At 39.9% G+C, this 14861-nt stretch overlaps 2 protein-coding genes across 5 annotated transcripts in view; both read left to right on the top strand.

Annotated features, from left to right (window-relative positions):
- The window catches only part of CEP135 (centrosomal protein 135), a 105021-nt gene extending 100402 nt beyond the window's left edge, over window positions 1–4619 (top strand). The window contains exon 26 of one of the 2 annotated variants that reach the window (XM_055294603.2): window positions 3754–4619. The gene's annotated coding sequence lies outside the window, so the exon portion shown is untranslated. Of the gene's footprint in view, window positions 1–710; window positions 2241–3753 lie in introns of those variants that run through there. The other variant, XM_063610401.1, reaches the window with a different exon arrangement.
- Window positions 4620–7907: 3288 nt separating this feature from the next.
- CRACD (capping protein inhibiting regulator of actin dynamics) overlaps window positions 7908–14861 on the top strand; it is a 299860-nt gene continuing 292906 nt past the window's right edge. For 2 of the 3 annotated variants that reach the window (XM_055294598.2, XM_055294594.2), the window contains exon 1: window positions 7909–8122. The gene's annotated coding sequence lies outside the window, so the exon portion shown is untranslated. Of the gene's footprint in view, window positions 8123–14861 lie in introns of all 3 variants that reach the window. The other variant, XM_055294597.2, reaches the window with a different exon arrangement.

The following is a 14861-nucleotide window of genomic DNA, read 5'->3' as shown; positions in this document are numbered from 1 at the left end:
CTTTCTCTTCTCAGTAGCAAGTGCTCTGTCAGCAGCCTATCCTTGTTGCCCAAATGGTAAAGAACTATCTGAGATTCTACCCTGCTTGCAAACTATCAAGGTAGCCTGCCACCGTTTCCTGAATGCTAGCAGAAGACACAAGATTTCTGGGTCAGAGACAAAGTTCCTTGCTACTGCACAGCAGGTAGCATGAGTTTTGCACCAGTTCCTCATGTCCCCAAATCCCACAGGGACAATGCAAGTCAGCCTAGATGAATGCTGCCCATGTAGTGAGTTTACATCACAGGCTAAAGAACTGGAACTTAAGAAAACTCAGCCTTCTTTCTACAAGGGGCTGCAGGCAAACCTGCCCCAACTTTACCCTGGGAGGAGACAGCAAACAAACCTTCTCCCTGCTTCCGGATGACATTATCTCTTTCTCCTAAAACTGTTTGCTGTACAAATATCCTGGAAAAGACAGTCTAGGAAAAACTGCCAGAGCCTTTGCTCAAAAGATATGCAGAAACAAGAGGATTGGTAAAGAAATTTTCCACCCAAAATGTTAAATTTTTTATTTTGGTAAAATATACATGAAATTTACCATTTTAACAATTTTTAAGTGTACTATTCTGTGGCATTGAGTACATTCACAATGTTACACAACTATCACCACTATCCATTGCCTGAACTATAATATTATTTTTAATGCACTACTGGTTTTTATTTTCTAGTACTTTACTGAGATTTTAAAATCTATGCTCAGAAGTGGGACTGACCTACAGTTTCCAGTTGAGTGCAAGCAGCATGGTCTGGCTTTGATGTCATAGCACCCTAGCTTCCAAGAACAAATGGTAAAACCTCTGTCTTCCCATGTTCTGGAATTCTTTGCATTACATGGAACTGGCTCATAAAATCACCTGGGTAGGTGTCTTTTTCAGAGGAAACTATCTGACCACCTTTTCAATTTCTTCTACAAATTAGATGTTCTCCCCCTCCTTAAGTCAGCTTGGTAATTATTTTTTTTTCTGGAAATCTTCTATCTTATCTACATTTTTAAAAGGTCATCCATACCTTAGTTATTTTTTTCTTGTGAGATGTTTATTTCTTGTATCTCTTGACTGATAGATCAGATATAAGTCAATCTTTATTCCTTTCCTTTCCTTTCATTCCTTCTTTCTTTCTTTCTTTTCTTTCTTTCTTTCCTTTCTTACCTTCCTTCCTTCTTTCTTTCTTTCCTTCCCTCCCTCCTTTCCCTCCTTCCCTCCCTCCTTTCCCTCCTTCCTTCCTTCCCTCCCTCCCTCCTTCCTTCCTCCCTCTCTTCCTCCTCCCCTCCCTCCCTTCCTCCCTCCCTCTCTTCCTTCCTTCCTTCCTTCCTTCCTTCCTTCCTTCCTTCCTTCCTTCCTCCCTTCCCTTTCGCTCTCTCTCTCTCTCTTTTTCCCCTCCTCCTCCTCCCTCCCTCCCTTCCTCCCCCTTTCCCTCTTTCTTTCTTTTTTGATCTTGCTGTTGCCCAGACTGGAGTGCAAGTGGCATGATTATAGTTCCTGCAGCCTTGAACTTCTGGGCTCAAGTGATCCTCCCACCTCAGCCTCCCCAGTAGCTGGGACTACAGGTGTGTGCCACCACACTTGGCTATTTTTGTTTTTTTAAATTTTTTGTAGAGACAGGATCTCACTATGTTGCCCAGCCTGGCCTCAAACTCCTGGACTCAAGCAATCCTCCCGCCTCAACCTCCCAAAGTGTTGGGATTACAGGATTACCCGGCCATGTTTTTTGTTTTGTTTTTTCCTAAGAATCAACTTTTAATTTTGTTGGTGAAATCTACTATTTGATTTGTTTTCTGTTTCATTAACTTCTGCTTTCATTCCTTCCCTACTTCTGCTTTCTTTTTCATTTGTTCACATTCTTGAGTTATATGTTCAGTTTATTTTTAATCTTCATTATTTTCTAATTTATGCATTAAAGGCTACAAAATTTCCTCTGAGAACCTCTTGGACTGTACTCCCACAGGATTTTTTTGGTCATTAGTTTTTGACATTACTTTCTAAGTAGATTCCAACTTCAGTTCTGGATTATTCTTTTTGGGATCACCGTGTAACTTATTATCCAAATTGGGACACTTTGGAGAGCAAAATACAGTTATGCATCACTTAACTACAGGAAATGTGTTGTTCTGAGAAATTTGCCATTAGGAGATTTCATCATGTGTGAACATCATAGAGTGTGCTTACACAAACCTAGGTGGTGCCTACTACACATTTAGGGTAGGTATATGGTATAGCCTATTGCTCCTAGTTTACAAACCTATACAGCATATTACTGTACAGAATACTGTAGGCAATTAAAATGTAATGGTATTTGTGTATGTCAACATTTCTAAACATAGAAAAGACACAGTAAAAACACAGTATTGTAATCTTATGGGACCACTGTTGTATATACAGTTCTTCATTGGCTAAAATATCATTTTGCAGTGCATGACAGTGTATGTGTTATGTCAGGAAAATAAGTGCTAACTGAGGCTGTCCTAGGTGAACTGGAAAGTATATTCACCCTATTTTTAACAAAAAAGTTATTTATTTAAAAGGAAGTTTTAAAGTTTTTAAGTTGATAGGATTTTGTTACAAATTTCTAATTTATTGAATTTCGATTAAGGAATGTGGCCTGTATGGATTTTGCTTTTTGAAATTTGTTATGTTTTGGCTTAAAACTTGCTTAACTTTTGTCATCATTCCAAAAACTTTTGTGCAAAATGCATATTTTTCGTTTGTTGGGTATGCACTTCTTATCTTTTCATTGTTTTGTTTTGTTTTGTTTTGGAGACAGGATCCTGCTTGGTTGCCCAGGCTGAAGTGTGATCCTAACTCACTGCAGCCTCAAACTCCTGGGCCCATAGGATCCTCCTCCCTCAGTCTCTGGAGTAGCTGGGACTACAGAGCTAAAAGATATCAAGTTTGTGAATTCTCTGGACAATTATCTTTGTCTACTTGATAAGTTAATTCCAAGAAAAATTAAAATACCTCTCACGGTGAGAGCAGAATTGTTTGCTTTTCCTTTTATTTCAGTTTTTGCCTTAAATATAGTATGTTTCTTGACTTATGATGGGATTATGTCCTGGTACACCCATTGTAAGTTGAAAATATCCCTAAGTTGAAAATGCATTTAATACCTCTAGCCTACTAAACATTATAGCTTAGTGTAGCCTACCTTAAACATCCTCAGAACACTCACAATAGTTGGACAAAATCATCTAACACAAACCCATTTTATAATAAAGTGTTGGCTATCTCATGAAGTTTATTGAATACTATACTGAAGGTGAAAAACAGAATGGTTTCATAGCATCATAAAGTTGAAACAACATAAGTCAAATCATCCTAAGTTGGGAACTATCTGTAGTTTGTTAAAGCAAGAATTTTATTAACTTTTTTTACTATTTAAGGAATTTTAATTAAAGCAATAATTTTATTTTACTGTTCACTGTTTAAGGAATTTTAATTAAAGCAAGAATTTTATTTTTATTCATTTATTCTTCACTCTGTCAGTAATTTAAAAGCTCTGTTGTTAGATACATACATTTCAGGACTGTTACATATTTTTTTTTGGATTGCACCTTTTAGCACTTATACTTTTTACCCTGAAATCTCTTTTATCAGACACTAATATTGCAACTTATGCTGTCATCTATTTTGTAACAACTTTGTTGAGATATAATTTACATGCCATAAAATTCACCCACTTAAATTGTATGATTTGATGACTCTTGTATATTTACAGAATTGTGCAGCTGTTATTGCAATTTTAGAACATTTTCATCATCACCAAAAGAAACCCCACACTGGCAGGGCGCAGTGGCACACACCTGTAGTCCCAGCACTTTGGGAGGCCGAGGCAGGTGGATCACTTGAGCCCAGGATTTCAAGACAAGCCTGGGCAACACAGAGAAACCCCATCTCTACAAAAAAATTAAAAAATTAGCTGGGTGTGGTGGCATGTGCCTATAGTCCCAGCTACTTGGAGGCTGAGGTGGGAGGATCACTTGAGCCCAGGAGGCAGAGGTTGTAATGAGCCAAGATGACACCACTGCACTCCAACCTGGATGACAGAGCAAGACCGCATCTCAAAAAAAAAAAAAAAAAAAAAGAAAAGAAAGAAACCCTATACCCACCATACCCATTAACAGTCACTCTCCATTTTCCCCCAACTCCTCCTCCCCACAATCATAATCTACTACTATCTCTATAAATTTGACTGTCTGGACATTGATACAAATAAAATCATATCACATGTGGTCTTTTGAGTCTGGTTTCTTTCACTTAGCATAATGTTTTCAAGGTTCATCCATGTTGCATGCAAGGTTCATACATGTAGCATATATCTATCACTCAGTACTTCATTCCTTTCTATTGCCAAGTAATATTCTGCTGTATGGATATCCACATTTTGTTTAATACATTCATCAGTTGATGGACATTTGAGTTGTTTCCACTTTTTGGCTATTCTAAATAATGCTGTTATAAACACTCATGTATACGTTTTTGTGTGGATATGTTTTCATTTCTCTTGGGTATTTTTCTAGGAGTAGAATTGCTGGGTCATTGGTTATTCTATCATCAGAATATATGAAGTTTCCAATTTCTCTATGTCCTCACCAACACTTGTGATTATCTGTCTTTTTTATTATGGCCACCCTAGGTGTGATTTTGATTTGCAGTTCCCCAATGGTAAGCATCTTTTCATTTGCTCATTGGTCATTTGTGTATTTTCATTGGAGAAACGTCCATTCAAATCCTTTGCCTATGATAAAATTGGGTTATTTGTCTTTTTATTATTGAGTGTTATGAGTTCTTTATGTATTCCATATACAAGTCCCTTGTTAGATACAATATATGATTTGTAAATGTATTGTCCAATTCCGTGCATCATAGTTTCACTCACTTGATGATATCATGTGTAACATAAAAGTTATAAATTTTGATATTGTTGATTTTTCTCTTGCGTTGCTTGTGTTTTTGATGTCGTATCTTATAAACCATTGTCTAACCTAAGGACATGATTTATGCCTTTGTTTTCTTCTAAGAGTTTTATAGTTTTAGCTCTTACCTTTAGATCTATGATCCATTTGAGTTAACTTTTTATATAGTGAGATAGGGATCCAAACTGATTATTTTGCACATAGATTTGCAGTTGTCTCCATGTTTTCTTCTGTTAGTATTTGTCTATTATATTTTTCCATTACTTAATTTTCAGACACAATAATAATGGTAATTTAAAAGATATGTGAACTAGAACAGTTATTCCCATTTTACTAATTTAAGGAAATATCTGAAGTTAATTGAATTATCCAGTGGACTCATGCTGAGGGACAGAAAGTCATGGAAAGGGATGATACACAGACATGGTGGATTACAGAATGGAGAGGCTTTGGAAGTCCTTGGTCTAACTCAGTGTTTCTTAACCTTAGCACTACTGTCATTTGGGGCTGGATAATTCTTGGTTGTGGGGGCTGTTCTGAGCATTGTAAGATTCTTAGCAGCATCTCTAGCTTCTCCCCAGTAGATGCCCAGTAGTAACACCTGCCATCCCCAGTGTAGACCACCAAAAATGTGCCCAAGACACTGCCAAATGTCTCCTAAAGTCCAAGCATCCCTACAGCTGAAACTACTGGTCTAACTACGAAATTTATTTCCCACATATTTTCTATAACCCCTCACACAGAAGTTAAATGGTCAAGTGTTAAAAAAAATTATAGATGTTCTGCATCTTTTTTTTTTTTTTTTTTGTATTATGGCCTCTGAAAAATGTTTCCACTGGTAGGCAGTTAGCTATCGAAAAAGTGGAATAGTAGACTGATACTTGGGGTCAGGGTGCTGTGCAATCTTGTTATAGCCCTGGATATAGTTGCTATGAACCAATGTATTTGAAAAGTGAGGAAAAAAAACAGCACCTGTCAAAAGTGGTGCCTGATGGATTTCGATTTCTGAGGCCCATGAGACACCAAGTCTAGTTGTTAGAATGCTCCAATGTGAGCATCATTTCTCCAGAACTCCGGCAATATTTTTTGGGTGTATATGAATTGGGGTGCCTTGTCCTACAAAATGAAAAGATAGTAGACCTACATTTGACTTATGAACATTTGAATTTTTATATGGACATTGGTGTTTTCATGTAGTTGGCAAGACTATAATATATATCAAGAAAAAGATCCCAGCTATATGTTCTGCATAGATTTGATTTTTGTCTCCTGGGAACTTCTTTTTTTTTTTTTGAGATGGAATTTCTCTCTTGTTGTCCAGGCTGGAGTGCAATGGCGCAATCTCAGCTCACTACAACCTCCGCGTCCCGGGTTCAAGCGATTCTCCTGCCTCAGCTTCCCGAGTAGCTGGGATTACAGGGATGCAACACTACGCCCGGCTAATTTTTGTATTTTTAGTAGAGACGGGGTTTCGCCAAGTTGCCCAGGTTGCTCTTGAACTACCGACCTCAGGTGATCCGCCTGCCTCGGCCTCCCAATGTGCTGGCATTACAGGCATGAGCCACCGTGCCCGGCCAGCTTCTGGGAACTTCTATTGCTACTAGACTCAAATCAAAAGAAATATGCTCAACCCTTTCTAAAACTCTGCATTATTCTAATTTGGAATAAGGCAGACATAATTTAGGATATGTACACACTGAACTAAGTATCTATATTCACGAAAATACAAAGCCATATATTATACTGATATTTAACTTAAATGTTTATCTAGAATAAACCAGTTGGATAAGGTAGCATGCACTAGATTCTCCCAGTCTCAAGGTTGCTCCTTTAAGTCATGGAGTGAAATTACTAGTCCTTGGCCAATAAAGTGAAACCTCGTCTCTACTAAAAATACAAAAATTAGCTGGGTGTGGTGGCGGGCGCCTGTAATCCCAGCTACTCAGGAGGCTGTGGCAAGAAAATCGCTTGAACCCGGGAGTTGGAGGTTGCAGTGAGCTGAGATCGCGCCATTGCACGCCAGCCTGGACAACAAGAAACTCCGTCCCAAAAAAAAAAAAAGAAAGAAATTACTAGTCCTGATTTTGGCGTTTGGGACATCTGGCTCAATACTGGGTATAGTTTAGGGCTATCTTTCGTATTTTGCATCTTTCGTCTAGTCATTTTGCTTTAAAATTTCCTGTTTAATAATGATATTCAATTATTTTTAGCATCCTTGCATACATAGTAAACTAAAAAGATCACCAGAAACTGATTTCCAGTAGTTGCATTGGCATAGTCATAGCAAAAAGTATTAAGGAAAAGTCTTGTTTTCTTCGTTAGTCCACAAAAGGAGAAGTAATTATTTTCCTTAAAGCATCAAAATCAATATTTAATTTCATTATGGCTGGGGACAATAATGCCCATTGTCAATGTCACTCCGTTCAGATGTACAGCGACTCAGCAATGCAATTTCTAGCCTTTCTATTTCTAGGTGGCATTTTCCAACTTACTCAACTCTCAGGAGTCCCAGTGCCATTTATTATGGTTGGGACTTTGCAGGGCGAAACTTCTCCTGGGCTCCCGGTATCTCCTATTAGTGTGACTACTGCGGGTAACAGGGACCGAATTTGCAACGCGTGGGGTGGTGACTGATGGGCCAATGTTCTCGCCCCACGCAGGATGAGCCTCGCTGTGAGCCCACCACTGTAACTTCAGACCCCACGAGTTCACCACTCCCTCGAGTCAGGCTTTGCAGAAGCCGGGAGGGCACTGGTCAACCCCACGCCCCTCCTTGGGGCCCGCTCCGGGTTTCTGGGCACCCCTGGGGAGGGGAGCCATCCGGTGCGCGCCACTCCCGGAGGGCGCGAGAAGGAAGCCGGCGCCTCGCGCTCAGCGGTCCCCGGGCGAAGCCGGGCGGGGCGGCGGCGCGGGTCCGAGCGCCCGAGGCGCCGGCGGAGCATGTGACCACGCCGCGCGGGGCCGGGCGCGCAGTGCCGCGCGGTGGCGGCAGTGGGGAGAGCAATGGAGGCCACGGCCGACTGAGAGGCGGGTGCGCTGCTGGTGCTGCTGCCGCGGCGGCTGCTGATGCGGAGGCTGCCGCGCGCAGTGCCGCCGAGTCTGCCGCCCGCCCGGAACCGCCGGTCGCCGGCCAGCCGCTCAGCCAGCTGGAGCGCCAGGCGGAGACCTCAGGTGAGCGCCTGCTCGGCCCGCGGCCGGAGCCAGACAATGGGGACAGGGGCGGGCTTCTCTCCTCCACTCGCGCCCCTCCGGGCCGGGCCCCCGCAGCGCCCCGGGACTCCAGGGGACCTGGCCCCGGGGGCGTGGGCTCGGCGCGGCGGGCGGTGGACTTCAGGGCGGTGTCCCCGCGTGGGAGGTGCGGACCCTCCCCGAGGAACCTGCGCGCGGCTTGCGAGCTTTGGATCCCCGCAGGGGAACCTGCCGCCAGGCTGCGCCCCGGGAACTTGCGGAGAATATGGGACCTCGCCTGCCTTCTCCCCTTCCCGCGCCTCGCCATCCTGTCCCCCGGTCCCTGGCTCGGTCCCGACCACAGCAAGGGCCAGAACCAGACCTCGCCGTCCGGGATCGCGGACGCCGTCCGGGCTCAGCCCTCTCCCCACCGCCCCCGGAGCTGCATTGCTTTGTTTAACCTCTGCCAGACCGTTTCGCACAAACTCTTGTTGCCCCAATTCTGATGAGCCACCAGTTTGATGGCTGAGGCAAGACAAAGGTTTCCCCTGTTTACCAAGGGCCAGGGCCAGGAGACTGCGTGCTGCCCGTGGTGTAAAATGTGTTTTCCTTATCTTCGCCCGGGGCTTGTTGCGATGGTTTTCCTGGCACTATAAGCGTCCTTTCTTGCAGAGCTCTGTAGTGGCGAGATTGGACCTCCTAACCCTACGGATACGGTGGGTGGGGTATGGCTTTTTTTTTTTTTTTTTCATGATTATCAGTAAACAGAAGCCGACTTTGAATTTTATAATATGTGTTCTTGAGTTAGAGACATCGTAATCATTTTCTGAATTCTGAATTTTAAGAGAGAATATGTATTTCAAGACACATTGATTCAGTGGAGGGGGAGGGGGAAGAAAACCTAGTAAGTACGACCATGTGTTGTGAAATTTTAGTATGGTTTTAGGAATGATGGCTGGGAAACTGATCTGGTGTAGGTGAGGGAGTGTGTGTGTGTATGTGTGTGTGTGTGTGTGTGTGTGTGTGTATTGGGGGTGGTAAGTGGTGGTGGTGGAGAGGGAGTGGTTAGAATACAAAGGATAAGGCAGTTTTAGAAAAAGATTCTTAGTAAATATCCTGTGGCAAATTTTTGATTCATTAAGTTGTGAGTTAAATCAATGTTTCCTTTAAAAATCACCTATAGTAATTATGGAATTATATAAAAAATGGCTCACAGTTCTTTGGCATTGTTTGTGACTCAGGAATCTGAATAAAACAGTCAGTTTTGAGTAATTTTTAAAAAGTCAACAAAGAGAAGACTCCTTCACTACTGTCTCCTTTATCCTTTGGGAAAAGGGAATCCTCGTTCAGTATATTCAAGAGAAAATTGCCTATATGAAAAAAAATTCAAAGGCAGCTTTGAAAAAGAAACGTTTTGAAAAATGTAATATGGTTGCATTACAGATCACTTCAACTCAGAAGTGGGCAGGGAAAAAACTCATGCTACTGCATCGCCCTTTCCACTGTTGATTATTTAAAATGCATTTTATTCAGAAGCTTAATTTTACAGTCATCTGTAACACATTGAGAAACTTTCACTCTAAAGACTTAGCAGTACTTACCGACCACTGAATTTGGAGGAGGAAGCTAACACCAACTTGACAATAGGCAGTTGGGGTGAGAAACAAAAGCTAGCTTTTCATAATAGTTCATAGTTCTTCATAAACTACAAAACACTATAATAAATGGAAGTTATTATTATCGCTAGATGAGGGAGCTGTGTTTTGCAGTTTTTCTCTACCCAATTTCAGACCAATTAATTGACATTAATTTGAAATTCTCCAGGGCAAGAGACAATCTTGTAGTCTTTTTTTTGTGGCCCATATTTCTGATCTGGCACACAGTAGGTGTTCAGTATGTAGTCGTGGAAAGAAAGAATGAATAGGTGAAAAAAATACAAGTGGATAAAACATGTACAGATGGAATTTGTTTACTTCTTTTTATTCAACTGACATTTACTGAAGGCCTACTGTGTGCCAACAGCTGTGCAGAGGTTTTCCACATACAGTTTATGAAAGCTTGGTGACCTCCTTTCTCAGTCCTAGTTGATGTGTGTTTCTTCCAAGAATGGGGCCTCTTGGGTGGTTTTTTTCATCATTTTTAATCATCTCCTGGAACTGAGTAGCACAATAGAACATTTCACTTGTTGTATGTGCATATAGTTTCTCACAATGGCCTGTGGGGAGGCAGGGCAGATATTATCATTCCCGTTTTGTAGGTGAGGAAATCCAGACATGGCGAGATTAAATGACTTGCCAGCACCTTGTCACTGAAGCAACAATGCCAGGGACAGAACCTGGATCTCACGCCCAGAGCTTTCTCTCCTGAATCACACGGCCTTCTCCAAAATACACTGCACCCCTAGAAAATGACACTGGAATTAGACCTCATGAAAAAGTCTACCTTTTGGATAACTTTTATATAAAGAAAAGGTATATTTTACAACCTAGTACTTATGGGAGTGGTTAAATACACAAGTTCTCGAGGCAGGTGACTGAATTTGAGCATTGGCTTTACTAGCTACTAGCTCTGCATCCTTGGCAAGTGATTTAATCTAACCTTCAGTTTCCTCATCTGTAAAATGGGGGAAGTAATCCTACTTAGAACATGTTTGTGAGGATTAAATAATGTGGGCATAGCCCAATGTTTAGTACAAACTAAGCATTCAGTGTCAGCTAATTTTTATTTTCATTATTTTAATGTAAAGCAATGGCTTTTAAACTTTTTAATTTTTTATTTTACTTTTTTTTTTTTTTAAGAGATGAGGTCCTACTGTGTTGCCCAGGCTGGTCTCAAGCGATCCTCCTGCCTTGGCCTCCCAAAATACTAGGATTACAGGCGTGAACCACTGCGCCCAGCCTAAACTTTTATTTTTGCACAGTAAGAGATGCATTTTACTTTGCCACCCAGTATACAGATACATTGTAAATATCTGTAATTAAAAAATTCATGAAGTAATGCTTAGACTTTGAATGTGCAATGCATTCTTATATTTTTTATTCTATTTTATTTAAAAAATGTTGATTGAGATCGCTAAATGATTTCACATCCCATTAATGAGTCAGGAACTACACTTTGAAAAGCACTAATGCAAAGGATAATCAGGTTAAGTGCATTTAAGAAAACTCTGTTGTTGAATCTTTATTTCTTTTCTTAAAATGGTTCACAACATCAGTTGGAGTTTGAATACTAAATTACATTTAAAAATAGGTTCTTAAACATTTCTTGGGAATTACGATCATTTATTGAGTATTTATCATGGTCACGTTACTGTGTGCTAAGCAGTCTATTTATATATGTTATCTAATTTAGTTCTCACGACAGCCCTGTAAGTAGGCCTTGTGTTTACATTTGATAATTGAAATTAAGACTCAGAGAGTTTTTTATTAACTTGCCCAAGGTCCTAAATTTAGAGAGGGATGAAGCAAAGATTCAAACTGAGTTCTCTCTGATCCCAAAGCCTGTCTGCCCTCTTAACCCCCATGGTTTTCTGATGTTCCCTCATAGTGATTTCTGAAGATGTTTCACTTCTTCCTTAACATAAATTGGAATGTCGATATTGAGAATTTACCCATTGTGGTACATCTTTTGTAGTTTCCTTTGAAATGACTCATTTCAAGTCAGTTTTCAACTTAGGGAAGTTAAGGAAGCATAATGTAATTCTTTCTGGCTTTAGCTGGTCTTTGATGTAAAGATTTTGTAATAGCTTCTCAGGTTTTTGTGATAGAGTCAATTAATTGGTCATTTTTATTGAGCATCCACAGGTTTAATGTATCTTCCTAAGAGACATGAAATAGCTGTGTAACTATAAAAATACTTCATTACGAATGAATGTCGGCTTTTGTTAAGGCACAAAATGAAGCCTTACAAGCTACAAAAGAGTACTTTATAGTGTATTGATTGGTCTTAAAATCACAAGGTGGTAAAAGTATTTACTTTGTAAAGTACTTTAAGAAACCACCACCAAGTATCCTATTAGCATTTTTTGTTTTTTGGTTTTTCAGTTCTTTACACGTTTCCTATGTGTATTGGTAGCAGTATTTTAATTTTAATATTTTGATATTTCTAGGACTTCCCGCTTTGAAACATACTGTCAGGAAGAATTAAGGGTTTTTTCAGGAAATATATTTTATAAATAATACTTAGAATACACAAATAGATGCTTTTATATAATAAAGGTAAATTTCACTTTTTTTACATTTATATCTTCTAGATTAAAACTCTTAAGGTGTCTGGTTTGCATTATTGCTATTATATTTAGGAGTGTAACTCATAAATAACATGAGTACCAGGTGCCTAAAAATGTATAAATATGCCGCTGCTCTTGCATTACAGCTTTGGATACTCCTGTGTGCATGGGGCTTTAAACTTTTAACCATATATTTAAACAGTTTATTTGTTGAATTAAGGTTAGTGTTTTCAAAGCTGACAATTTAAAAATCTGAATTTGTGTAGATCATGATGATATGTTAGACAAAGAACAGCAGTTTCATGGTTTATTTATGTGGTTTGAATAGCCATATATTTCTGTTCATCAGTCTTTTTTTATTAAGATTTGATGTAAACAAATATAGATATAATTGCATTTATTTTTGAACATCAGATTTCATCCTTAGGCAGGCCCTCAAAATATACTCTGCAGCTAATGAAACTGTGTACAGTTGCAGCAAGCCTATGTTTTATGCATATTTATTAATTCTGTCTACTACTTGACCCTTAGTGGATTGTTACAGTTTTTGTGAGCGTCAGGACATGGCCCACTTATTGAATGGTCATTGTAATTTGTATGTTCAGGCAGATACAAAACTTGGCTCCCTTTACATTTGTGTCCTGCTTATTCTTTTATTCATTTATGTTTTTATTTATTCATTTATAGGGTCTTGCTCTGTCACCCAGGCTGGAGTACATAGCCATGGCTCACTGCAGCCTCCACCTCCTGGGCTCAAGTGATCCTCCTAGCTCAGCCTCCTGAATAGCTGGGACCATAGGTGCATGCCACCACTCCTGGTTAATTGTTTTTTGTAGAGATGTGGTCTCTCTCTGTTTCCTAGGCTGGTCATGAACTCTTGGGCTCAAGTGATCTACCTGCCTTGCCTCAGCCTCCCAAAGTGCTGGGATTACAGGCATGAGCCGCCACTCAGGGGCTCCTTTTTATCCTGATGTGAAAATTCATAGAGATAAGAACAAAATCAATTTAGATATTAATTTGTTCTGGTGGCTTTAAGGTAGATGCATATGCATATTTTAGGTTTACATAGATGTATGATTTTCACACATATATGAGAAGTACCAGATTATAAACTCTTCTCTAAAGAAATACATGTTAAGTAACTTTGTGGAAATAAAAAAACTGAGTAACAACCCTGAAGAGATGTTTTTATAGTCACCTGTTGTCATCCTTGTAGTCACATGTTATTAGAAATATTTAAAAAGCCAAATAGAACAACCATATGTAAAAGCTTTTATATGTGAAAAAGTGATACCATTTAAAATGTCAAAAATGGAAACATAAATATTTCAGTCAGATTTTAAAGTCTTCACCAGGTCTTTCAGATGTCTTTAGTGTTTTTCAAGTGTCATACTTTGGGGATTAAGAAGAAATGTCAAAAAACTTGCTTTCGAAACTGGTACTGTATTCAATATGAAGTGGGGAAAAGACACAGAAACTGCGTCCCTGAAACACTTCAAAAAATATTTAAATCAGAAGTAAATACTTAGCCCACTAGAAACGGTTGTTAGAATAGAGTTTAAGAGCAAGTAGCAGCTGCTAAGAGGAATTAGAAAAAGGAAGGACAACTTGCTAAAAAGGCATTTTGTTTTTCACCAGGGAAGGTAAGAAGGATCTTATCTGGAGGCTCACTGGCCTCACTCCACTCACCTGGGGAGGGATTGGTTGGCAAGAAGGAAGATAAGGAGACAGGGACGGGGGGATACAGGTTACCTGAAAACTTGATTATTATTTAAATCTAGGATAAGCCGGATTCAAGGAATAATCTGTAAAAATTCTTATATATAATTGTCAACCCCTTGTTAACAATGGGCTGTTTCCTCACTTGGGAGAAATAAAAAGGAGAGGCCATAGTCCCAAGATCACCATTTTTGAAAGAGAAAATATCATTACTCCAAACCCCGTTGCCAATACCATTTATGCTCTCGGGTGGGGGCCACAGCTAATGTTCTTAGGGAAGATTGTGACAGATCCAGCAGGGCTGTTAAGACACTGCTGGTGAATTCCAGGCTGCCCTAAATGATTGCAGTCAGGATTTTTCTTCATTTTGAAAAGTTTTTAATACATTTAGAACGACTTTTTCTCCACCAGAGTGTCACTGTGACAGAGGCAGTGGGCTTTCCTGGCTTTATTTATGATGCAGCTGGCCATGCAAGTTTGTGATGGGTTAACTGTCTTCTAGAGTTAATGAGGTCAGGGTCACAGGTTCAATTCTTGGGAAGGCCAGTTAGCTTTGCTTTGTTCTGTGAGCGCATATTGTACTCTTAACTCAGGCCAGCCATCTGGCGAAGGCAGATCATTGATCACAAAGGCATTAATAAGCAAGACAGTGTGGGAGCAGCAGCATGAATCTTTCTCATAGATGTTGAGTAATTAGAGAAACAATTCCAAAAGCATGTGCGCATTTGTATTATTTTTATAGCATTATCTTAATAGATAGAAGATAAGATGGTTATCAAATATTTTTCTTTGCCA

This window comes from Symphalangus syndactylus, chromosome 10 (assembly GCF_028878055.3).
Source record: "Symphalangus syndactylus isolate Jambi chromosome 10, NHGRI_mSymSyn1-v2.1_pri, whole genome shotgun sequence".
Taxonomy (NCBI): domain Eukaryota; kingdom Metazoa; phylum Chordata; class Mammalia; order Primates; family Hylobatidae; genus Symphalangus; species Symphalangus syndactylus.
Note: the sequence above shows the minus strand (reverse complement) of the source record. Positions and strands in the feature narration are given on the sequence as shown.